Source organism: Ambystoma mexicanum, chromosome 7p, assembly GCF_040938575.1.
Source record: "Ambystoma mexicanum isolate Mex_15411 chromosome 7p, UKY_AmexF1_1, whole genome shotgun sequence".
In the NCBI taxonomy this organism is placed as follows: domain Eukaryota; kingdom Metazoa; phylum Chordata; class Amphibia; order Caudata; family Ambystomatidae; genus Ambystoma; species Ambystoma mexicanum.
Window position 1 is genome coordinate 31,679,544 of NC_090939.1, and position 24,957 is coordinate 31,704,500.

The 24,957-nt window shown below is 47.1% G+C and overlaps 1 protein-coding gene across 1 annotated transcript in view; it reads left to right on the forward strand.

The window, feature by feature from the left end:
• CASQ2 (calsequestrin 2) overlaps window positions 1-24,957 on the forward strand; it is a 281,710-nt gene that overhangs the window by 239,547 nt on the left and 17,206 nt on the right. The gene's annotated exons all lie outside the window — the stretch shown is intronic.

The following is a 24,957-nucleotide window of genomic DNA, read 5'->3' on the forward strand; positions in this document are numbered from 1 at the left end:
ACGTACTACACGCACCTTTTAAACCGCACCACACGTCCAACGTCACTTCCGCGTATACGCACTGAGGCACTATCCTCCAATCACGCGGGCTGACACTCGGACGTGCAGTTTTTGGTCTTGTAACATTCCCCCGGGTACAGGGACACGCCCGCGCGTGTCACGTCACAGACGCGCCTGCGCTGTCAGGGCCTTTGGTCCAATGGAATCGCGTACACAGGCCAATCGCGCGTGGAACTTCTCGCGCACCCCTGAAATACACGCGCCCAGGACAATCGCGTGTGAAAACACCCGTGAGCCCCTGAAATACACGCACACGCTCCCCCAGGCCCGATCACGTGTGGAACTTCTCGCGCACCCCTGAAATACACGCGCCAAAGACAATCGCGTGTGAAAACACCCGCGAGACCCTGAAATACACGCACCCATGCCAATCGCGTGTGGGACTTCTCGCGCACCCCTGAAATATACGCACATGCTCCCCCAGGCCCGATCGCGTGTGGAACTTCTCGCGCACCCCTGAAATACACGCGCCCAGGACAATTGCGTGTGAAAACACACGCGAGCCCCTGAAATACACGCACCCATGCCAATCGCGTGTGTGACTTCTCGCGCACCCCTGAAATACACGCACACGCTCCCCCAGGCCCGATCGCGTGTGGAACTTCTTGCGCACCCCTGGAATACACGCACACGCACCCCCAGGCCAGATCGCGTGTGGTACTTCTCGCGCGTGTAGAACTTTGGTGCACATTTTTTTCCTGCGCAGGGACGCTACCGCCTGCTTTCGTGTGGCGGACATGTATGGGCCTGTGCGCGTCTTTGGCCGTGCGCTGTTTTTCCCTATTCGATTCCATGAATATGTGTTGTAGGCGAGCGTGTGGGCGTTCTGCGCACTTGCCTCCTGTACTTCTCCCGTGACGCCCACATTTTCACGAGTTGTTCCCCATTCTGTGTGTAACGCCCCGTGTTACGCCTACTTTTGTTATGTGCGCCGCGCTATGTGCGAATTCACTGTGGCCTTATCGCACGGCGTTCGATGACCTGTGCGCCAGCGTGCGCCAGCGTGCGCCAGCGTGCGCCGCGCACTTTTTCAGCGCACATCCCACATTTTGCGCGTGCACGGCCTTCCATGAATAGATGTGCGATGTTTTCTGTGCGATAATCGCACTTGCACTGCGATAATCGCACTTACACTGCGATTTTCGCTATTTCACTGCGAATCGCACGTTTTCGGACGCGTGCGCCGTTTTTTCGGCGCACGTTGATTCCATGAATCGGCCTGTTAGTTGGTAGCTGTGGCTGAGCAGTCAGACCTATCTCAAGAGGGAGGTGAGCAGTATTCAGGGTTTACACAATAGGTATCACACTACTATGGCACAAGGAAACACTGACCAAAGCTTTGTATTAAAAAGTAGATATATATTTATTTTATACACTTCTAGTTAAAACACATGTATCACAGTCATCAAGCAAGTAAAATTAAGTCAGAGGAAAAATATACACACTCCCTAGTTAAATTGTAGACCAAGGGAACCAGAGTGACAACTGAGCAAAACGGCACAGTGAAAACCACACACAAGGGAATCTCTAGCAATTTCTCACAAGGGAGGGAAAATACAAGTTATATAGAAATAGCCTCTCGCACACCCTAGCAACACTTCCCATAAGTTTGTGGGCCAGTTTAAGCAAGGCAATGCATCAGTATAGGCAATACCTAAATGAAAACTGAGCAAAATGGCATTTCACAAGGTTTAAAAATGGGAAGGAAAGGGTAGTTGTAAGAATTAGGTGCACCACACAGTTCTTGATGAAACTCAATCTAAAGAAGGCAGGCCTAACAAATGTGACCAGGAGGCCTGTGCCAAAGTCAGTTGGTACAGGGCAAGGGCCCAGGAGCAAAAATGTTCTCGTAGCTGCAGTCAAGTCTTTGGTTAACGATTTCGAAAAGGTGGATGCAGAAGGCGAAAGACAATGTTAGACGATAGGGGCGGCCAACCCAACAGGTAGGTAAAGGATTTAAAACACCTTTAGTGCTACCGCAAAGAAAGGGCGGCCTGGAGGAACACTGTACCTTTGAATGAAGAAGTGGCTCCTGGGTGGCAGTTGTTCCTGGTAGTTCCTGCTGTTCCAGTGATCCAACAGAGCAAGAGAGGCTCTCGTCGTAGAGGAAGGTTCGAGTTACTGCACTACCCAGGGATGAAACCAGCCGCGGTGCTGCCCGACGAATAAAAGGTACGCTCCTTTAAATTACTGTCCGGGTGGACTGGTGCCTGGCTATCCGGCCTCAGAGTACAGGGTACGGGAGATTCGACCAAGGCAGGTCCGGGAAGGCGATTGGCAAACTGGTTGGCCCCACCAGCTCAAGGGAAGAAGGCTCTTGCAGGTGACGATCTTCTCTCGTTGTGTGGAAAAAAGTGGTGAGACGCTGCAGCAGGGCTTCACCGGTGGTTCAGTCGTTGCAGATGTCTTTGGCTTCTTTCCTCTTTGGCTTCTTAGTTCCAGTGGCGACGTCTTGCTCTTCGACTCCTCGGGTCCCTGCTTTTATGCAAAAAGATACCCATTCATACAGCCTAGCTGTCACTCACACAGTGGAGTGGTCATCTTGGCGGGAGACCCTCCAGCCTATCAGGATAGAGTGCGAGATGGGTTGCTGAGGCAACCCTGTCCAGGGGTCCTACTCCCCCTCCCACACAATGGACCCACCCCAGACTCAGTGGCGCCGAAAGGAGGGCTTCTCAGTAGAAGCCCGCCAAAAGGACAAACAAAGGATCCCCGACCTGGGTTAGGAGTTTAGAGAAAGACACGAGAAAGAAGTTATATTAAAGTTCTGGCAATAAAAACCTACCGGAGTAAAGTTAATATTAAAATACACCAGCGGTATGTTAGAGGCTGTCAGAAAAAGTGGTAGCCTCGAACAATGGTAAAATCCCATAGGAAAATATTTGCGGTCGAATATTTACGGTAGTAACCACTGCCACCAGCCAGAAACTTTTGAGAGAGGAACTGTATGGTACCCTCTCAAAAATGAACATAAGGGAAAAACAATTAACCCTTTCCAGTACCTCCATAGTAAGATGGGTTGTACTGGTTTAGTTCATAAAAATTGACTATTCAATTGGGACTTTACATGCCCTGGGAGACAGTAGTCAGTCCCAGGGTATGGAGTCTATGTTTGGGGGTCGCTATGACACTCCTGTGTCACTGCACGGAGGGTGCAGTGTAACACATGTGAATAAAGATGCTTCCTATGGAGGTGAGAAAAACCCCATAGACATTCAACACAAAAATAGCCTAGAACACACATAGCAAAAATGCCTAAGAGTGGGGAAAAAGAGTCTCACTCTTAGCAGGAGAAAAAAAAACAACCCTTCAAATCCAGCAAAGCTGCTGGGGGACTCTATAGGTAAGGGAAATTAGCCATAGAATGAGAATTCTCCCTAACACTCGCCCCCCATACTCCCAGACTAAGGGACAGGAGGATCTAATCCACTCCTGGATGAGTCTCTTACCTCTAGTCGGTTATAAACATCCTAGAGAGACCATCAGCATTTTGGTGGTGACATCCTGACCTGTGCTGAATAGTAAAATCAAACCCTTGAAGGCAGATTGACCATCTTAGCAGTTTTGGGTTCTCCCCTTTCATTTGCATCAACCATCTCAAGGGTTGGTGGTCTGTTTGAATGATGAAAGTAGATCCATACAAGTATGGTCTAAACTTCTTCAAAGCCCACACAATGGCAAAGCATTCTCTCTCAATAGTTGCCCACCTTGTCTCAGGTTCCTTCAGTTTCCTACTGATGAAGCAAATGGGGTGCTCCCTATCTTTCGAATCCAGTTGACTGAGTACTGCACCTATACCTATATTGGAAGCATCTGTCTGTACAATGAAGGGTTGCTGGTAGTCAGGAGCTCTGAGAACTGGAGCTTGACAAAGGGCTTTCTTCAGGCTTTCAAATGCCTGATTGCACTCCTCATTCCATTTGATCTTTTTAGGGAACTTAGGAGAAGAGATTACATTCAGTGGAGAAGCTATGGACCCATAGTTCTCAATGAAATTCCTGTAATATCCAGTGAGGCCTAGGAAGGCTCTCACCTGGGTTTGAGTAGAAGGGGTTGTCCAATTTTGCACAGCTTTAATCTTGCTGAGAAAAGGCCTTATTTTACCACCTCCTACCTCATGCCCAAGGTAGACCACTTTACTCTGTTCAAGAGCCTGCAAAACATTTCCTAAGTGGTCAACATGATCTTTCCAAGGAGGGCTGAACACTGCAATGTCATCCAAGTATGCCATGTAGAAGTCCTCCATCCCATTCAGAACCTGATTAACCATCCTTTGGAATGTAGCAGGTGCATTCTTTAATCCAAAAGGCATAACCTTAAACTGGTATAAGCCAACTGGGGTGGAGAATGCAGTTTTCTCCTTGGCATGGTCAGTCAGGACTATTTGCCAATAGTCTGACGTGATATCAAAGGTGCTGAGGAACTTGGCTGAGCCAAGTCTATCCACCAGCTCATCTGTCCTTGGCAAAGGATGGGAATCAGTCTTAGTGACTGCATTTAGAGCTCTATAGTCCACACAGAATCTCAACTCCTTGGATCCTGCCTTTGGTACAAGCACAACTGGGCTAGACCATGGACTAGTAGAGGGCTCTATCACCCCGAGATCAAGCATCTTGTTGACCTCTCCTTTGATGTGGGTTCTTACATTTTCTGACATCCTGTAGCCCCTGCTTTTGACAGGTAAACAGTCACCAGTTTGGATATCATGTTGGCCCCAAAGGGTCAAGCCGGGTGCTAGAGAAAACAGGGAGGCAAATTGATTCAATAAAACTTTGCACTCCTCCTGTTGCTCAGGTGTCAGATTAGAAGAGAGATTAACTCCTTCTGTTTCCTCATCTAAAGGTTTGCCTCTGAGGAGTTCAGGTTGAGGTTCACTCTCCTCCTCTTGAGCTGAAGCTAGAAGCAGAGCTCCCAGTTCTGGTCTCGAGACATAAGCTTTTAAACGGTTGATGTGAAAGACTCTAGGAGCCTCCTTAGGGTTGCCTAAGTCCACCAGATAGTTCACCTCTCCAAGTTTTCCCACAACCTTGAAGGGTCCCATCCATTTGTCTTGCAAGGCCCTCTGCCTTGTTGGGACCATAACAAGAACTAGCTGGTCTTGAGCGAACTCAACCATGTTGGCCTTCTGGTCATGACAATGCTTGACCAGAGCCTGACCTGCTTTCAAGTTATCACTTGGCTCAGCCATCATGTGTGACATTCTCCTCTGGAGTCCTATCACATAGTCAGTGACCCTGACTGGCGTGGGGGAAGGAGCACTCTCCAACCCCTCCTTGATCAGGGCCAATGGACCTCTGACCCGATGGCCATAGAGAAGTTCAAAGGGACTGTAACCCACTCCCTCCTGAGAGACTTCTCTATATGCAAAGAGAAGGCATGGCAGTAGAAGATCCCACTTTTTCTCCTATCATGCTCTTTATGGTGCTATTAAACCTTTCTACCAATCCATTTGTCTGAGGGTGGTATGCTGTTGAGAACTTGTAGGTAACTCCGTAGTTTTTCCACATGGCCTTCATGTAGTGGGACATTAAATTTGACCCCCTGTCGGATATTACCTCCTTAGGAAACCGAACCCTGGTAAAGATAGCAAGGAAGGCCTTAGCCACAGCCGGAGATGTAAGAGTCCTCATAGGAATTGTTTCAGGGAACCTAGTAGCACGGTCTACTACAACAAGGATAAACCTGTTGCCTGAAGAAGTTGGAGGATCAAGGGGGCCAACAATGTTGATTCCTATCGTCTCAAATGGTACTCCCACCACAGGGAGAGGCACTAGAGGTGCCACGTTCTTGGAGCCACTTTTACCAGAGGTTTGGCAAGTGTGGCAACTCTTGCAATACTTATCTACCTCAGCCCCCATTTTAGGCCAATAAAAGTAGAGAGAGAGCCTTTCCTTGGTTTTCTTGAACCTCAAGTGACCAGCCAAAGGTATCTCATGGGCTAGTTGCAAGAATTGGAGTCGGTTTGCTTGGGGCACTACAAGTCATGTGTAGTCCCCGGGCGTTGCCTCTGTTGGTTCACTATAGAAGAAGCCATCTTCCCAGTGTAACCTATACTTCCCAGGTTCTTGCCCTTCAAGCTGAGAAGCTGCCTGGTGGCGAAGACCTTCCAGAGTTGGACATTCTCTTTGTCCCTTACCGAAGTCTGCCCTGTTGGGGCCACCTTCTGCCAGTAAGGACTGCAGCTCAGGATGGTCCACAGGATCAAGATCTCCAATGAGTTCTTGGCCTCCTACTAGATCTGAGTCCTCAGGCTCTAGTTCAACCACACAGGGTTGTACCTCACTCTCAGCCTCAGCTGGAGGAGGAATCACAGGTGTGATTTTTGACAACCTAGGAGATCTCCTGGTTGGCAGCACTGGAGTGCTTCCTGCTGGTTTCTTCTTTGAAGTCTTGGGTTTCCCCTTTGCTTCTGGTTGCTTTGAAATAGCAGTTAGTAACTCCAGTGGAGTAGGAGTGATTTATTTTTCTATCATCTCCTCAGGAGAGCCCCTCAAGGTCCTCTTCCTTGCAGGTCTGGTAAACTCCCTGTAATCTCTTACTAGGTGGTCTCGGAGTACTTGACACTACTCCCAGGTCTTTCAGATCATTGCCCAACAGAACCCTTCCTGGTACTTCAGATTGTACACTCACAGGTATCCTGACAGTCATTTCATTGCACTGGATGAGAGCTGGTAATTGGGGAAGCATCTGCACAGACCCTCCAGCTAACTTGGCGAGGTGTTTGGGTGCCTTAGCAAAATCCTCCACCTTGAAAAGAGATGTGTCCACAACAGTTATGCTGGCCCAGTGTCTCTAATGGCAGAGGTCTCCTGACCATTGACTAGGACACTGTCTTTATAATGCTCTTTAGTATTAGGAGGGATAGAATTATACACATCTAAATTCTGTTGTCCCCACAACCCTAGAGAGACTAAAGATACACTAGTTGAGACTCCAATGGGATCTTCAGCTAGTAGTAGAAAGTTTCCACTGGCCATATGTACTTCCTCATCTGGAGCGAAGGCTAAGGAGACAGTGTGGATCCCTGAAGGTTTACCCTTACATCTGGGATCCCCTTTCACATGATCAGTAGAGCCACAAACATAACATTTTCCAAATGTCTTTATGAATAGTGGCTTTTTCTGACCTCCTTCTGGTCTGGGACCAGAAGGTGCACTAGCCTGATTAGGTTTCCCTTGTGGCTTACCCTTAGAATTTTGTTTGGGGCCCTCTTTAGAATTGGAATTATTTGAATTCTCTTTGTTGTCTTTCTTTGGCTGCTTTCCCTTATCCTTTTTCTGGGTTACCCCTGAATCCTTGTGAGTAGCCCCGTTGGCAACCCACAAGTCAGCAGCCTTAGCTAGTTTCATAGAATCCAGTTCTTTAGAACCAGCCAAGTGCTGTCTGAGCTCAGGAGAGCAGGCATCATAGATAGACTCCATCATAACATGATTTCACATTCCTTCATAAGTGTTAACTCTATAACCCTTAACCCATCCCTCTAAATTCTTCAAACACTCATTCACCCAAGTAGCCCAAGGGGTACTATCATGCTTTTTGAGGGTCCTAAACCTCTTAAGGTACTGGGAAGGAGTCTTCCCAAATCTAGCTATCAAAGCTAGCTTTACACATTCATAATCCATACTATCCACCTCCCCCAACTCCATTACCACATCAGATGCAACAGGGGGGAGCCTAGAGAATAACCAGGGGATCAACTGATTCCCTGTGATATCCTGGAGCCCATGATTATATTCAAACATAGCTAACCAATCTAATACATCCCACTTAGGTTCATGCATACCCACAATCTCTTTAGGCATCCAGGGGCTTTTTGGACTGGAAGATCTAGAGGATTTGGGGAGAGAAGCATTTTCCAAAGACAATTTCTTCATCCCAAGCTCATGTTTGAGCTCCATTTCTTTGAGCCTTAGTTCTTGATGTCTCTGTTCAGTTTGGGCACTAATTCTTTTGAATTCTAGTTCAAGTTTCATTTTTTCTAGTGAGATAAATTCAGGACTTAATGTGGGACCTGGTAAGGGACGAGTAGCCATAGGTTGAGGCCTTTGAGCAGGCAGAGGGCCAGAGGGGGTGACATTGTTATCCTTCTCTTCCTCATCTGTTTCAACAATAACATCTTCAACATTATTTTCCTCAAGATTTGCTACATTTGCTGGAGTAGTGGGCACTACAGCACCACTATTCAGACTTTGTTTCACTAACAGTCTATCAATCATTTCTAATTTCTTGCCTTTGACAGGAAGACCTTTCCGTCTACACAGATCCCTTAAATAATCAGCAGTATTAGTAAGGAGGGTCTCCTGGCTCTAACTTTGCATATTTTTGACTTTTGTTTAAAATAAACTTGTTGTGATAGTTAGTCTTGTGGTTATTTGAACCAAGGTACTAGCAGAACTCTAAAGTGTACTTTTATCCTCACCACTGTACACCAGTGTTAGGCAGAATCCTGTGCAGTTCCCTTAGGGAGCACTACACCAGATTAGGACTACAGGTGAGAGCAATAAATCCCCTTTGGTATCAGTCTGTACCACAAAGATTTAGTTTGTAGCTGTGGCTGAGCAGTCAGACTTATCTCAAGAGGGAGATGAGCAGTATTCAGGGTTTACACAATAGGCCTGCAGTACTATGGCACAAGGAAACACTGACTAAAGCTTTGTATTAAAAAATAGTTATATATTTATTTCATACACTTCTAGATAAAACACATGTATCACAGTCATCAAGCAAGTTAAATTAAGTCAGAGGAAAAATATACACACTCCCTAGTTAAATTGTAGACCAAGTGAACCAGAGTGAAAACTGAGCAAAACGGCACAGTGACAACTACACACATGGGATACTCTAACAATTCCTTACAAGGGAGGGAAAGCACAAGTTATCTAGAAATAGTTTCCTACACACCCTAGTAACACTTCCCATAAGTTTGTAGGCCAGTTTAAGCAAGACAGTGCATCAGTATAGGCAATACTTAAAAGAAAACTGAGCAAAATGGCATTTCACAAGGTTTAAAAATGGGAAGGAAAGGGTAGTTGTAAGAATTAGGTGCACCACACAGTTCTAGATGAAACTCAATCTAAAGAAGGCAGGTCTAACAAATGTGACCAGAGTCAGTAGGCCTGGCCAAAGTCAGTTGGTACAGGGCAAGGGCCCAGGAGCAAAAACGTTCTCGTAGCTGCAGTCAATTCCTTGGTTAACGATATTGAAAAGGTAGATGCAGAAGTTGAAAAGACAATGTTAAGAGAGAGGGGCGGCCAACCCAACAGGTAGTTAAAGGATTTAAAATACCTTCAGTGCTACCGCGAAGAAAGGGCGGCCTGGCGGAACAATGTACCTTTGAATGAAGAAGTGGCTCCTGCGGTGGCGGTTGTTCCTGGTAGTTCCTGCAGTTCGGGTGATCCAGCAGAGGAAGAGAGGCTCTTGTCGTGGAGGAAGGTTCGAGTTACTGCACTACCCAGGGATGAAACAAGCCGCGGTGCTGCCCGACGAATAAAAAGTATGCTCCTTTAAATCGCAGTCTGGGTGGACTGGTGCCTGGCTATCCGGCCTCCTAGTACAGGGTACGGGAGATTCGACCAAGGCAGGTCCGGGAAGGCGATTGGCAAACTGGTTGGCCCCACCAGCTCAAGGGAAGAAGGCTCTTGCAGGTGAAGATCTTCTCTCGTCGTGTGGAGAAAAGTGGTGAGACGCAGCAGGGCTTCACCGGTGGTTCAGTCGTTGCAAATGTCTTTGGCTTCTCTCCTCTTCGGCTTCTTAGTTCCAGTGGCAACGTCTTGCTCTTCCAGTCCTCAGGACCCAGCTTTTATGCAAAAAGATCCCCATTCATACAGCCTAGCTGTCACTCACACAGTGGAGTGGTCATCTTGGCGGGAGACCCTCCAGCCTATCAGGATAGAGTGCGACAAGGGTTGTTGAAGCAACCCTGTCCAGGGGTCCTACTCCCCCTCCCACACAATGGACCCACCCCAGACTCAGTAGCACCGAAAGGAGGGCTTCTCGGCAGAAGCCCGCCAAAAGGACGAATAAAGGATCCCCGACCTGGGTTAGGAGTTTAGAGAAAGACACGAGAAAGAAATTATATTAACGTTCTGGCAATAAAAACCTACCGGAGTAAAGTTAATATTAAAATACACCGGCGGTATGTTAGAGGCTGTCAGAAAAAGTGGTAGCCTCGAACAATGATAAAATCCCATAGGAAAATATTTGCGGTCGAATATTTATGGTAGTAACCACTGACACCAGCCAGAAACTTTTGGGAGAGGGACTGTACGGTACCCTCTTGAAAATGAACATAAGGGAAAAACTATTAACCCTTTCCAGTACCTCCATAGTAAGATGGTTTGTACTGGTTTAGTTCATAAAAATTGACTAGTAAAGTCAATTGGGACTTTACATGCCCTGGGAGACAGTAGTCAGTCCCAGGGTATGGAGTCTATGTTTGGGGGTCGCTACGACACCCCTGTGTCACTGCACGGAGGGTGCTGTGTAACACATGTGTATAAAGATGGTTTCTATGGGGGTGAGAGATTGTCCCATAGACATTAAACACAAAAATAGCTTAGAACACACATAGCAAAAAGTGCCTAAGAGTGAGTAAAAGAGCCTCACTCTTAGCAGGAGAAAGAAACAAACCCTTCAAATCCAGCAAAGCTGCTGGGGGACTCTATAGGTAAGGGAAATTAGCCATAGAATGAGAATTCTCCCCAACATACATCTAAGGAGGACAGGTCAGAATGAAACCCAGGGGAAAAGTCACTTACCTTTTTACACTGGAAAATATGCAGCACATGTGCAGAAAAACAAACTAATCGACACCTTGCGATTAGTGTGAATGTTTTGCAGGTAAACAAGCCTGGGGCCTCAATAGCTACAACTCTCTCTTCCTAAATATCTTCCTTCTCGAGCTCTTCGCTCATCCGCCCCCAACTCCCTCAGGGTCAGTCGCTTCTCCAAGCAACGAGTTGGTGGTAGATCTCTTTCTTCGGCTGAGGCCTCCCTCTGGAACAGCCTCCCTGCCTCCCTTTAACTTGAGGAGAACCTCCGGAAGCACCTCAAAAATGTCCTCTTTGCTTCTGCTTTCTCTCCTCCTCTCGCCTGCTGAATTCCCGGCTGAAACTGCACTGGTTACCTGGCCACCCTTGGATCTCCAGCCCAGGTTCACTCCCCCACCAGTTACACACCTGCACTGCCCCCCTGGCAACCCTTGCACTTGGAGACTGTTCTCTGTATCCGTACAGTCCCCCACCAGCACTTGACACCTGATGTCTGCACTTAATGTTGCACTTGCCACCAGCTGGCCCTACTTCTCTCATTGTTATTTATTCTTTTACCCCATGTACTGCACTGTCCCCACCCCCTATCTGACCCAGCACTTTTCCTCTTCCCCCTTCCCCTGCACTTTTGTGATCTGAATGACACCTGGCCTAGTAGGATCGTTGTCTCTGCCTTCCCTCTGTTTCCCCCTCCATTGCCACAGCGCGCCTTTAAACACTTGTGTATAGGCGCGTTATAAATGCCATATCATATCTCCCCCTGTTTCCCCTCCTTTGCTGCGTTGCGCCTTGAAACACTTATGATATGATATGGCATTTAGAACGCGCCTATTCACATCATATCCCCTGTAAGAACACATTCAAGGTGGCTTTGCCGCAACATGCCAGTATTTCCTCTGGTAGGCACACACCTGTGATGGTTTTTCCCCCACGTACCAATATGTGCACCTCTAAGAACACACCAGTGATGGCTTTGCCCCAGCATGCCAGTGTTTACCCCTGCAAGAAACACACCAGTGGTGGCTTTGCCCCAGCATGCCAGTGTTTACCCCTGCAAGAAACACACCCGTGATGGCTTTGCCCCAGCATGCTAGCAGTTACCCCTGCAAGAAACACATCAGCGGTGGCTTTGCCCCAGCATGCTAGTAGTTACCCCTGCAAGAACCACTGCAGAGATGGCTTTGCCCCAGCATGCTAGCATTTACCCTGCAAGAAACACACCAGTGGTGGCTTTGCCCCAGCATGCTAGCATTTACCCTGCAAGAAACACACCAGTGATGGCTTTGCCACAGCGAGCTAGTAATTACCCCTGCAAGAACCACTGCAGAGATGGCTTTGCCCCAGCATGCTAGCATTTACCCTGCAAGAAACACACCAGTGATGGCTTTGCCACAGCGAGCTAGTAATTACCCCTGCAAGAACCACTGCAGAGATGGCTTTGCCCCAGCATGCTAGCATTTACCCTGCAAGAAACACACCAGTGGTGGCTTTGCCCCAGCATGCTAGCATTTACCCTGCAAGAAACACACCAGTGGTGGCTTTGCCCCAGCATGCTAGCATTTACCCTGCAAGAAACACACCAGTGATGGCTTTGCCACAGCGAGCTAGTAATTACCCCTGCAAGAACCACTGCAGAGATGGCTTTGCCCCAGCATGCTAGCATTTACCCTGCAAGAAACACACCAGTGGTGGCTTTGCCCCAGTGTGCTAGTAGTTACCCCTGCAAGAAACACACCAGTGACGGCTTTGCCACAGCGAGCTAGTAGTTACCCCTGCAAGAACCACACCAAAGATGGCTTTGCCCTGATTGCTAGTAGTTACCCCTGCAAGAAACACACCAGTGTTGGCTTTGCCCCAGCATGCCAGTATTTACCCCCGCAAGAAACACACTGGTGACGGCTTTGCCCAGCATGCCAGTATTTACCCCCGCAAGAAACACACCAGTGGTGGCTTTGCCCCAGCATGCCAGTATGATCCCCCGCAAGAAACACACCAGTGGTGGCTTTGCCCCCAATGCTGTATGGATCAGAGTTGTCAGAAATTGAAACCCACTTATAGTCCGTCTGGACCATAAAACCAGTGTAAATACAGCCCAAGTACCCGCTGGCCAATCAGCTTCATTGCTGCCACTGTGTCAAATAATGACAAACAGATATGATAAGGTGGCTTGGGCTCTGCCTCCAAGTCTAGACAATAGATCTGGAAGCCTCAGAGAGCATTGATTAGGCTCACATTGCTTTGCATTGTGGGACGTGTAGTCGTCCATTCAAGACTGACATCACTTTAGCTGCACTCCTTTCATGTGCCACATTCTCTAAAGATGTCCATATGTGTCAGGTTGGGCTATTAGGGTGTGTGTACTTTTCAGGTCATCGCTATTCCCCATCCCCCACCCTGATCCAAGCACTCACCTCCAACCTCACCCACGTACCTCCTGCTCCCCACTCCGCCAGCAAAGGAAGAACACCAATAACAACAGAAAGCACTCAATGAGGGAAGGGTACAGTGAAGAAACAGGCTGGCATCAGCCAGGAGCAGCGGTGCACTCTAAAAACATGCTGTTGCTGCTTCGTGGGATTGCTGTTGATATTTAAAAAAGTGGTAAGAGTAGAAAGGTGGCAACCTCATGGCCATGACGTATCAGCTTCGTTTCGCCCCCAAGCACCCCCCAAAACACTGTGCCGTCCCCCTCTCTACCTCGATGAAGCGAGTTCCTCCTAAGGGACATTTTATACTGCCGTTAAGGGCAAAAATAACACTATGAGTGCTCTTATATGGCAGGGAATGTGTGCAGCCAGCAAGGACACGTTTTCTTACGAGGCTTCGTTTTACTGGCATTGAGGTGAAGCCAACAGGACAGGAGTATTTTCTTATGTGGGAATACTGGCCTATAGTGCTGTACCAGAATAGACAAGGGTGGGCAAAATCAGTATTAAAATGTTTGTTTTTTTACACTTGAGAACTGGCATACAGTGGGCACACCATTATGAGAATGCTCCTGGGCAATGCTGGTGGACATGTGTGTCTTACCCTACAAAACAAAAACAATTGTGAACTGTGTGGCAGAAAGTGTTCTGTAAAATGCACCATTTTAACCCATTATTTCAAATGTGCTCAGGGGTGACAACCCCGGCCCCCTTGACTGAATTGCGCTCGGTCGCTATGCTGTGTCGCTGCTGCGCATTCGGCTGTGGGCAGCACAAGCCCACTCCCCCCTGTGGGCTCCCCTTAGGGTGGGGCAGGCCGCATTAGCTCAAGCACCCGCTTGTTACACACTCCTGGCGACGCTTCTGTCTGTGCGCCTCTTCAGCCCCACCCCCCTCCCTGGGCCCTGGCAGGGCAGTCTTTCTCCTGTGCCGTGGGAGGCAGAGCACACTGAAAGGAAGCGTGACTGAGGGGCCTGCAGAGGAACAATGCCCGCTGGTGGCACTCTCAGTCTAAAGTTGTACCCATGCTCGTCTCCATTTTTTTAAAGCACCCTCTTTCCTTGTTTTCATTTTAAACACCCCTTATTCCCGAAATCAAGGAGTCTGTAAAACAGTCGCAACACCCTGATGCTTGAAATGCTCTTCCCTGCAGAAGACTACCAGGCATCTCTGTGCATTGCCCGACTTGACTTCTCCTCACAGAAAGTTTCCACACAAGCATCTTCTGAATAAAACGTGCAAGTGTGTAGGCATTATTACCTCACTGTTTCATGTCAACTTACACACATTGCAGACTAGCTAGAAACCAATCATTGCAGAGTACCTAGAAAACAATCATTGCAGAGTAGCTAGAAAACAGTCATTGCAGACTAGCTATAAAAAAAATAATAGCAGAGTAGCTAGAAAACCATCATCGCAGAGTAGCTAGAAAACAATCATTGCAGACTTACTAGGAAACCATCATCGCAGAGTAGCTAGAAAACAATCATCGCAGAGTAGCTAGAAAAAAATAATTGAACAGTAGCTATAAAACAACCATTGCAGAGTAGCTACAAAACAATAATTACAGAGTAGCTACAAAACAATCAGGCTTATGTGGTGCGGCATTTGCTGTGCAGTATACACAGAATGTGGGGGTTGGGGGTGATAATGGCCCCTTCCCAGTGACTGGTCAGAGAAAGGGGTCTTTAGCACTCTCCATTTCACACTTGTGTCTGCCCAGGCCAGTAACCAAAGATAGGACTATGCACACAAAAACAACGCCTCCTCAGGATTTCACGGAGGCAAACGTCTGCGTTTTAAAAGCCCCCTTTTCCTAGTTTTCTGGGACGAGGATGCGCACCACACAGCAGTGTAAGTGCTGCCGCCAGGGAACAATGGCGGCTATAGATCTGGGCTTGTGAGCCTGCTGTCTGCCCTTCTTCCCTGGGACTGATATATGGCCAGCCTCACTGCGGTTACACCCGCCCCTAGAAACGGCCTTGCACCCGCCAACACAAACACACAGCAAGGAAACAAAGATGGCCTCCATCACCAAGGCCTGTAGGCAGGCAGGCCGGCCCCTGGAATTCACACCAAAGACGCTTCCCAGAAGTTCCCGGCCTGGAGGCATTCTCCCCTGCATGTTTTGTCAAATTAATGCATTTAAACATGTCCTGTTGAATGATTTCTTTTATTATGGAGAAATGTACACTAAGAATGAAAGCGGTGTGGAGTAAAAGAAGCACACTTTCAGAGTTCTGAAATATTTGCCTCTGGCGGGCAAAGAAGCCCAAAATAGCTCCATTTTGATCATCCCGGACGCTTCCATTTTTCTCTCCAGAACTGTAATTTTTTTTTTCTTAAACTGATTGTGTAGGAAAAGGCACAATATGACAACCCTACCCGTGCCGTCACTGCATCGCCCAATATTGCAGTGTTTAAATTATGTGACATCACACCCTTTCCCCGCCCGGGCATGCGCGCACACACACACGCGCACCCACATACGCGTGCCCACACACCCACCCAAACACACGTGCACGCGTACACACACACGCAGGCACACGCCAGGCACTTCAGCCCCCCTCCATACACAGGTACACACACGCAAAGACATAACACTTCACCCCACCCCCTCTCTCCACCTTACGCATTCCATGTTTGAACACACACCCACAGTCACCCACACTCACGCACACTTTCTTTATTTTAGGAATCGTGAAGGTTGGTCGCCTGCCAGGCCCCCTCAGCTTCTATTCTTTTCTATTCTAATTAATTGTTATATAGCGCTAGCTAACCCGCATGCCTCAAAGCGCTCTGAGAGACAGATAGAGGAGGGCAGCAGCAGCACGCAGTAGTCACCGGGTAAGCAATGTAACAGTCGGCTGACAAGCCGCCTCTGTCCAATAAGAGAGTCTTAAGGACTTTCCTAAATTGGGCCAGCAACAGCATGTGTCGAGTATGCAAAGGGAGAGCGTTCCCGATTCTGGGCCCGCAAGCGTCAAAGCTCTGGTCCCCATGTGTCCTCAGCTTGAAGCAGGGTTGGTATAACAAGTCCTTGTTATTAGATCGTAAAGTACATCTAAACTGTTGCTTCATGATCCGTGACATGAGATACCTTGTGGCAGTGCCTGCAAGGCACCTACAGACAAGAATGAGGTCTTGAAATGAATTCTTTCACGGATGGGGAGCCAGTGCAGCTTCCGCCGTGCATGCGTAACATGATCTCTGCGCCTCAAACCATACACTGCACAAACTGCTCCGTTTTGTGTAGTATGCCCTTTATTTATGTCATCTGCTGTGGTGCCAAGCAGAAGGCTCTTACGTTAATCAATTTCCGAGTTGATAGTCGCTGTCGGTACCATGGCTCTGTTTCCTTCCGAGAGGTAAGGACAGATTTGCCAAAGGCGGTGCGTGGTATAGGGACAGCTGGAGCTAATATTAGCAACGTGCTCTTCAAAGTTTAAATTCTATCAAAAAACACACCCAGGGCTTTAAGAGAACTGGCGAACTGAATGGTGGCTCCTCCCACTAAAAGGACTCCTATTATGGGTCAAGAGCCTTCAATTTGGCAGTAGTGCCAACAATCAAAATCTCTTTTTTTTGTTGTTGTTGAGTGTCAGAAAATTATCCTGCATCCAAGTTTTTATAGTATCATAAACTTTCATAACCGAGAGTGAATTTGCCTCGCATGAGCTTGTAACTTCCAAGACGATCTGGGTGTTATCCGTATAATTTGCAAAATTGACACCGAGATCGTCTAACACATCAAAGCAAAGCTTTAAGTAGAGGTTGTAAAGCAGGGGTGGAACACTGGAGCCCTGGGGAACTCCACAATCAAGAATAGATTCCTCTGACTTATAGTCCCCCTGGATGACCCTTGATCTCCTAGGTCCCAGAAAAGATCTGAACCAGGAAACCACTGATCTTGAACATCCAACCACTTCCATTAACCTGTGGCTGTCTGCCATCCTGTCATGATTAGCAAGATCAAAAGCGGCAGGCAGGTCTACCAGCATCACCATGGCCACTTTCCCTTTGTCGACTATTCCAGATAACAGGGACTTGGCATCAGTCACCGCTGTTTCTGTGCCGTGGTGTTCCCTGAAACCGGATTGTTTAGCTGACACTAGACCTCTCAGCTTTCTCTTATACACTCTGGGACAAGAGATGGAGGGATGGAGGGATGGAGGGATGGAGGGATGGAGGGATGCCGGGAATAGGTCCCCGCTGCAGGAGGTAGGTATAAGATTTTCCACAATAGTGGCTAGTTCACTCACTGTGACTTGCCTGAAGGGAAACGTGTCCCTGTTGCTTTCAGCTTCCCTATCTACTATACTAGTTTCCAAAGCAGCTTCAGGGTGTCGAGTAGAGCTATTCTGGGTAGAACTCTGGTACTGTTTAACTTTTTGCAGAAAGCAGTCATGAATATTCTGACACCAAGTGCCATCAACATCAAGCTGGAATTCCTGGGGTTTTCCCTTCAACTCTCCAAGAATGTGAAATAATTCCCTAGTGTGGGATTTGGCCCCCAGGATACGCTCCTCTAATGTTGCTCTTTTTGCAGGTAAGATGGTAGCTTTTATAGTACTTGATTGCATCCTTATAGAGGGACATTGTATCTGCTGTCGGAGATTTCCTCCAATCTCTTTCAATTGTCTAGCTGCAAGGACCTCAGGCGAAAATCACTGGTTTCTTGGGCCCTGTGTATCCTTTTGTGCAAGTCCTTTAACTGGTGCCAGTTGAGCAAATGCATCATTAAATGATTGCTCTGTTCTGCAGTGTACGAATCTAAAAAAATAAAGGTGACGTGATTGCCCAGAATGATTCCAGTGTAACATTGTGGACACTCCTGCGCAGGATAGGCAGTGTTGGCGTGTATACTTTTTTGCGTTTATCACCAACAAACATAATTGAAAAGGAGAAGGTGTAATTACCCGACCAGCAACAGAGTTCCACCTTAATGGCTGAAATAACTTGCATTCTAGTTAAGATCCAATCAATGGTGTTACCCCTTGATGTGTGGGGACTTTAACACATTGTGTAAAGCCCAGGGTTTCAAAAAGATAGGACGCCGCACAAGCCTCTTGATCTGCCAAATTATTGACCCAAAGATTGAAGTCTCCAGCAACAAGGAATGGAGTTGAGAGCTTAAGATGAGGACCCAAAAAGGCCAAAAGTTGTTCGGGGAAATCAGGTAGGGCAGAAGGTGGGTGGTAAAGTACAAAGAGACTGAGGGTGGGAATGGGACTGAAGTGAAGTTTAGCTAAAAGGTCTTAACAGGAATTAATAGAGGGAGTACAAGAGACATAGAAATTAAGGTTATCCTTAAAAATAATAGCAACTCCCCCACCCCTTTGACCCTCACGGTCTACATGTAAGACTTTGAAACCTGCTGGAGTAGCCAACTGCAGGTAATGTAAGTTAGTGTTACAGATCAAGGTCTCTGTGATGAGCATAATGTCTGTATGTATTCTGCTACTTCTAGAGCGTGTTTAGCTAAAGAGCAGGTGTTAAGTAGCACCGTTTTCAGAGTCACACTAGTGCTGGTAAAGGTTTTTGCTCTACTGGCAATGCTTAAGTTGTTGGCGCCTTCCACAGGTGGTTCCACCATAAGTATGTCCTGTGGGGCTTGGGCAGGTAACTGGGGTTCTCCTAGTGGTTCCGACGCCAGAGGTTGAATCCGCTGAAATGTGGGATCTTCAATAGAACAGTTGCACTTTTCAGCCTGAAGCCTCAACAAACGATTTTATTGAATACGCTTAATTAGGTAATTGTGCGACATAATACCTGCGAGTCAGATGCCTAAGTTAGGAACACAGATATTAATGCAAGCAAAAGAAAGAAGGTCCAGAGGCTGGAAATATCAGAGTGAAGGTACGTGCCCTCCTGCCCTTACCAGCACAAACCAGGACAAACCGGCACCCACGCGCCAGCGCTTACGCGCCTGACATGAAAATAAATACATGTGGGAAACTAAAAAATAGATGGGATTTGTAGTTCCCAGCAGTTACACGGCTCGTAAGGAGCAGGAATGCTGGAAGCTCAACGTTGGCTGATGCACAAGAAATACACAACATTGCCTAAAAGTACAGTTTAAAAGCAGCACAAGAATTTGCGTCCCACTGATAAAACTGATCGAAATGCCCTACTGCTTCTAGTTGGCTCTTCTCGGTCCAGGTAGTAGGAAGTAGGGAGGGAAGTTGATTGACATTTCCTGCCTTGAGTCCCAGCTCCAGCAAGCCCTGGAATCCGTCGGCCGATAGGATTCAATGGTAGGTTGAATGTTACCACTGAATCCTATGGGGAGGAGACTGCAAAGAGTGCCAGTGATGTCATTAGCCACTAAGATTGGTGCCTAACAAAACCTTTTCAAATACTACTCGTGGTTTCATTATTGAAAATAATATTTGTGGAAGACAGGATCATTCGGACCTGGGAAAGGGTGCTTAATGTTTGTACCGCACACCGTCACCACTACTGTGGTCCCCAGGCGCTCGGGTGGATCTGAAAAGGAGGATGTCAAGAGGAGAGGAGAGGGGGTGGAGGTGTTAGTAGGGTTCAGTGGGAATAGGAAAGTGAGAGTTATGATGACCTGTTGGCTGCTTCAGTTCGGTTTGCACCGTTCCCTGAGCTTAAGTGAGGTTTTTGATCTGTGCCAGAATTCCCATGTGCTGTTGTGGCAGGTTATGTGTTGTTAGTCTGTTGTTGCAATGTGTTGAAGTGCGTGAGGATTGCTGTGCAGAGAGATGGTTGTGCGAGTTTCTGTATGTTGAATATGCAGAAAGTTGAACATTTTACGGTACGTTATAATGTTTTTCTTGTAGTTGTTGGGTTCTGCACTCAACCTTTATGGTTATCCTGTGTGTTTGGTTTTCTACTTTGACCCCCTAGTTGGCAGGCATGCTGCGTAGTGGGAGCTCTCTTTGTGTGGCCTCAGTGGTTTGTGTATCTAGCTCATACCTGCTACTTCCCATGCCCCGCGGCAGGTGCCGTTTTGGTCACAGCACTTGTCCCTTATTGTCCATCCTGTTGGTTGTCACCACCTATCCAAGTACCCTTTAGTATTGGTGGCGTGTGGGTCTGGGAGGGTGGTGCGTGCCTACCCCTGCTTTTATAATAGAGGGGTAGGTTAGGGTTTTTTGTTTCGTACAGGGGTATTCCAGGTTTCGTTGTGGACCTTTCTTCCTAGTTGATGCCTGCTGAATCTGGAGCAAAGAGCCGAGTTTTGAGTAGTTTTCTGACCTCCAAATGACCTCTTGTGTTGCGTATGTTTTTTGGTAGGTCATTCCAGGTTGAGGTTGCCAGGTGAGTGAAAGATGATCCTCCGAGTTTTCTTTTGTTGTAAATCTTTGGAACTAGGCGAATGTCGTTGCTTGATCTGAGTGACATTGTCGGGTGGAAGATGGTTATTTGTTTCTTTAAGAACTCTGCTCCCTGGCCGTGTACTGCTCTGTGCGTTATGCACATCGTTTAGAACTTTATTCTTTCGTTTGTCAGTCAGTGTAGCATTTTCAGCACTGGGGTAATGGGTTCCCTTCGTGATAGTCTGAGCAGGAGTCTTGCTGCAGCGTTCTGGATGCACTGACGTTTTTTTAACAATCGTTCTGGCGTTCCTTGGTATAGGCTGTTGGCATAGTATACTCTGGACATGAGTGCAATGATGGTGAGTGTTTTGTGGGTGAAAGAGAGGAATGGTGGGATCCTTTTTATTGCATGTATCAGGAATAAGACTTCTTGATTATGGCGTTTACTTGTGGTTCAAGTGTTAGTTCATTGTCCATCAAGACGCCCAGATTTTTGATGGAGTTGGTGCTGTACCCAGATCCGTTGGCCATGGGATGTAGTGGTTGTTTTCTTCGCTTTTAGCTATGATCATTATTTCAGTTTTGCCCTGGCTGGGTTTGAGGATATTTGTGTTCATCCAGCTATAGAGCTCTTGCAGGCAGCTGTTCAGCATTTTATTCTCTTCCTGTGTATCTTGTATTTTGAGGATCTGAGTATCATCTGCTTAGTTGTAGCATGTGCAGCGTGTTTCTTTACGAGTTTGTTAAGTGGCATCAGGCATATATTGAAGAGCAATGGGGAGAAGGATGTTCCTTGTGGTACTCCGCAGTTGGATTCTCTTGTAGTTGATTTGAATGGTTTGATCCAGATAGGTTCTGTCCTATTTGTTAGGACAGACTTAATCCATAGTAGGGCTGTGTCCGTGATTCCTATTTCTTCTAGTCTCCCGATGAGGATTTCATGGTTGACTGTGTTGGATGCTGCAGAGAGGTCCTGAAGGATTACAGCTGTGCTTTTGTCTGAGTCTGCATTAGCCTTTAGAGGAATGCTGTTTCCGTTCCCCTCATCTTTCTGAAGCCTAGTTGTTCTTGGTCCAACAGTTGGTGCTCCTCTATGACTTCTAGTGTTATTCTGTAGACGTATGTCTCTAGAAGTTAGGGTAGTGGATGTTGGAAATGGGTCTGTAGTTGGAGAGGTCTTCCACGTTGCCTGCTGTGTCCTTAAGGAGCGGCTTGATGTATGCCGCTTTGAATGATTGCGGTACTTTCCCAGTTGAAAGTGATTGGTTAAAAAGGTTTCTGTAGTGTTCCATTGGCGTTCCTTGTGTGAGAATTGATATGTGTATGTCTGGGGGACATGGATCCATGGGGGACCCTGCTTTGTTGCTGTTACTTCTGGTGCAGTTTGTTCTGTTGATCCTCGATTGTCTGGGTGGGTTGCATGTTGTAGTCGATTGGGCTGCTTTGTATGATTTTTATGGGATGGTGGTGATTTTGTCTTTGAAATGGTTGCATAGATTCAGCGAAGGTATCGGAGCGCTCTTGCAGCCTGGAGGATTTCTCATTTCGTGTATGATTTTGAACAATTCCTTTTTGGTGTTGGTGGCTTTGGTGATTCTGTTGTATTTCTTTTTGCCCATATATATTTCCTTCTTATATAAGAGAATGTGTCGCTGGAGTTGTAGTTTCTTCACCTGATCGTTTTTTTCCTCCATTCTAATTCAAGTTTCCTGTTTTTCCTTTTCATGGCGCAGAGTAGTGGCGTAAACCATGTTGCTGTCGCTCTTTTGCCTGATGGTGTGAAAGGTTTTTCCTTTGAGATCCCGTCGATCGTTCCAGCAATCCATTTATGAAGTAGTTCTGTTTTTAATTCAATGTTAGCTTCGTCTAGTGTTGTTGTCTGTGGTTTGTTAATTTCTAATTGCTCTGATAGGTTGCTAGCTCTCATGGCTCTCCAATTTCTTTTCATGATAGTTGGCAGTTGGACTGTTTTTTTGCCATTGTCATGGGGAGTGTGATCACAAATGGAATGAGGAGGTGGTCACACCAGAGGATCTATAGTGGTGGCATCAAGGCAATGAGATTTTTGTTGGCAAAGATTGCGTCTAGCATATGTCCCGCAGTTTGGCTTGCTCCTTTGACCAGCTGATGTAGTTTCATTGTCTTCAGTTCTTTGGCTGGTGATTTTGGTGAGTTAGTGGATTCTTCATCAAACCAGATGTTAATGTCTCTGAGGATTACCAGGTGTTCCAGCTCGCCGGCTAGGCTGGTGATGGCTTCAGAGAATACATCGGTGAAGCTTGCATCGTATGTTGGTGGTCTGTAGACCAGGATGAATTTGAGGTTTGTTTTGCAATTTGCTGTTAGGTGAAGGATCATGGCATCACAGTTTTTGATGTTTAGTGGTTCATCCGTTTTAATTTTGAGGTGTTCCTTGTATGCTATCTCCAGTCCTCCTCCTCTTTTGTTTTTCCTGTTTAATTGTGAACACTTGAAGTTGTCAGGGATGCAGTTGTGCAATGTGGTTTTGTAGTTGTTGTCTAGCCATATTTCTGTTATGAATAGGATGTCGATACCACCTCTCTCTGGCATGTTTGGACATTGATCTGGCAAAGATGAGGTTGCAGTGGATCTTATTGACGCAGTTTGGATTGTTTTTTAATCCTGGCTTTGCCTTGTGGTTGTTCTGTTGGGCTTCTTCTTTGTTTGCGAGATAGTTTGGTTGGTGCTCCATGTATTCTGCTTCCTTGCAGAAGCGATCTGTTAGGCTGATTGGCGGGTTGGTGATCAATTCTTCTGCTTCTTCGTCCTCTATGTTTTTCTGTGGTTGCTTGTGGTGCCCTTGAGGTTTTGTGATGTAAGGGGTGGGACGTTGGTTTAATTCCTTCCCCTTCTTGGGTCATCTCTTCTCTTCCTGTGGGGTTGCGGTCGGTTCTCGGCGTGCCTGGACGTATTTGCGCTGATGAGTTGTCAAGGTGATGAGGTGGTTGCGAGATACAGTGTTGGATATAGTGATTTATCTCTTCTTATGATAGTGGTTTTGTTTGCTGGGGTGTTTTAGCCATTCAGGTGGCTGGAAAAGTTGGCAAGAACACATTGTGTACTCCCAGCCTTTTCCAACCACCTGCAGCCCTTCCTTAGGTGGCACCATCTTGATTGTGGGTAGGCAACAGGGAGCCTCTCCCTGCTGCCTCCCCATTACCCCATCCACCCACCCCCAAAGATTGCCCACATCCTTTCCCCACCCCTCTCCCATCCTCCCCACGTACCTGCTCGACCAGAGCTTTGTGATCCGGTCCCGGCGCTCCTCCTGCACACAGCCAAAATGCAAATAAAAAAGGCACTACACCCTTTTACAATGGAGGTGGCCATCTTGTTTTTTGGTTACCTAGGCTCAGACTGGTGGGCGCCCTGTCCGCCCCCCTGAGCATGAGTGATTGCTACATTGCCAGAGAAATTGCATGTAAATAGGAAGTACAACTCTCAATCCCCATTAATAAAAAAACACAAAAATAAACCAACTAAAAGAAAAACAAAGTTCTTTGTGACCACTTTTACTAAAAGTATGTGCAAAACGATTTAAAGAAATTGGAAAGTATTGAAATAGAATAAACTATGGTGCCTGTTTTGTTCATGTTGAGCAAGAGTGCAAACCTGACAAAAAGAATAATATATATTGAGGGCCCGATTCATGGAAAAGTGTGCAGAGATTCTACAAAGCCTGTGCGACGAGAACGACTCTGCGCAAGATTGCAGGCAGAAGGTTTTCTGAGCACTTAATGTATTCATGGAATTGTTTGTGCAAAGTAACCGTATATGCAAGTCGCAGCGGAAACGCCCCAGCGACACGCCCCCACGCAAAGCAAAAGCAGTCAGAAACAGCTACGTTTGCGTCCTCCTCAGGAACAAACACATGCACCCTTGAAACAGGGTGGGGGATCCCGTGCAACAAGGTCTGCACCTCAGGAACACTGCACGGGGTCCCCCATAACTGTTACCGACACCCTGACAAACATGCATACAAATTTCCGTAACTCAGGTAAAACTAAGAAAAATCTGCGTGAGATCCCCTATAAACCATTCCTGCACCCCAATACACTGCATAGGTGCAATCCTAAGTTAGATCAGAACCCCGGCTGCGTACATGCACCCCTAAATCCAACACGCAAACTCACCTTTGGGCAGTGATTCCTATGTGTAAGTGTCTGTATGCCTGCCTTCAGGTGGTGGATAGAATGAGGGCTTTGCATGGCCATTTCCCAGACCGAGAGGTTGCACGGTCGGATCCATGAATATGTCTCGTTCCGTGTATTTGTGGGCATGCGTTGGACTGCCTGCGGCCAGTCCCTCGTAACGCCCACATTTTCCCATATTCTTCCCCATTTTGCATGTTCCACCCCTATACTGATCTCTGCACAGGCCATACCCACACTC